We start from the raw sequence: 1,824 nt of genomic DNA, 5'->3' as shown, positions 1-1,824 counted from the left end.
TAAAGAGATATTCCCGAGGAAGAGTCAACCACTGTAAAGCAAACAAAAAAACCCAGAAACCTGCTCCCGCCAACTCAGGTGTAGCCAGATCGGCTGGATTAAGAATTAACTTAATAACTTTGTTCTTCGATACAAGATTATTGCATTAATGTACATTGAAGACTATCTAATAATTCCTTAAATGAATATCAATGAATCTTAATTTATGTATTCGTGTAAAAGCCATGAATGCATATACTACAGGTGTATTGATTTATTAAATATGATGCTTATATATTTACATAAATGTAAATACACTATATTCATTGTAATTTTATTTTTATTTTTACAATATTAATGTTTAGAGATGTGACACTTTCGGAATCTGCAATTTAGATTTGAATATGATGGATGATTATGTATATTTGAGTAGTTAGAAGTGAAAGTGAGATGATTATATGGGTATTTGAGCCGAGTAAAGTGTTATATAGACTAGATCTATTAAACAGTGACAAGTTCTGATTTCCCTTTCTTCGCTTTCAGGACTCTGAGAAAGTTGCAGTTCCTCCCGTGGATAAAAACATGGCCGTTTCTTCTGAGATTTCCAAATGCAAGCTTCTGAATGTGCACGGGATTGGCAACCGAAGCATCACTATGGAAGGCTCTCTCCAACTCTCCTGCTCTAAAGTTCCTCCAGATCCCACCGTAGATAAATTTAGCTCTATGGTTACTTGGTGTGTGCACTGTTAGAAATTCTACAGTTTCAACAGCGATTCTGCATGCGGAAAGAACTGAAAAGAATCGTTTTAAACTTAATGCCCAGGGATATGAATTACCTCCAGCCATTGGTGAAATTCTTGATGCAACTTCTTTATGGAAAAACCATGCTCTAGTTGTCCAAGCAAAAAAGAAAAGAATGCAGAAATTCTGAAGGCACTTCCAAGCTCTGCTATCTCAGCTAGATGGTGTGAAAAACTGAAGGGGATTGAGATGCAAGCTTGGGGACCAAACAGATGAATTTATAGCCAAGCTTCCATCAAGCTTCTGATAGCTATGTGTCATATGTCCCACAGATCAAGGCAGAGAACTCCAGATGGGAGTAATGGACCACTTCAACAGCTCCCAACAATAAATTTATTAACTGCAGTTGATTTCCTTAACTTAAGGAAACTACTGCAGTTGGTTTCCATAAGTTAAGGAAATACTGCAGTTTAAATTCCATAATTGTAGGCAGCAATTGTGCATAAACTAATGGAGCTTAACATTCTCCCACTTGGTCCATACTTCCAAACTTAATAACTTAAAAACCATTGATAATCTGTATTAAGTAATAGATACATGAATCATGGCGATAAGTCCTCTAATGACGAGTATTATCTTCCATGTATTACTATGTATTTATTCTTATTATAATTTATGTGGCAACAATTTCTTAATGAATAAACCTTATGTTTATTCTTGGTCCTTCTTAAATGAATTTTCTCAAATCAACTTAAGGTGCACATAAATATGAGAAAAAACATCATAAAACTCAAGAATTTCATTAAAATAACATTGTCCATACAATGAGAAACTACATAATGGAACCAAGTCCCATATTCAATACATGATCCTTGAATTTAAACGGTGGCATGCCCTTAGTCAAAGGATCAGCGATCATCAACTCAGTGCTGACGTGCTCAATGACCACTTTCTTTTCTTTAACACGTTCCCTTATAGCTAAATACTTAATGTCGATGTGTTTATTTCGACTCCCACTTTTATTGTTTTTAGCCATAAAAACAGCAGCTGAATTATCACAATATATTCTCAATGGCTTAGAGATAGAATCCATAATTCTAAGCC

The sequence above is a fragment of the Pinus tabuliformis genome, chromosome 7 (genome assembly GCF_031772625.1).
Source record: "Pinus tabuliformis cultivar Carrire ecotype Pingquan chromosome 7, CPIR1, whole genome shotgun sequence".
NCBI classification, from domain to species: Eukaryota; Viridiplantae; Streptophyta; class Pinopsida; order Pinales; family Pinaceae; genus Pinus; species Pinus tabuliformis.
The sequence above is the reverse complement of the archived record's forward strand: the minus strand, read 5'-3'. Positions refer to the sequence as shown.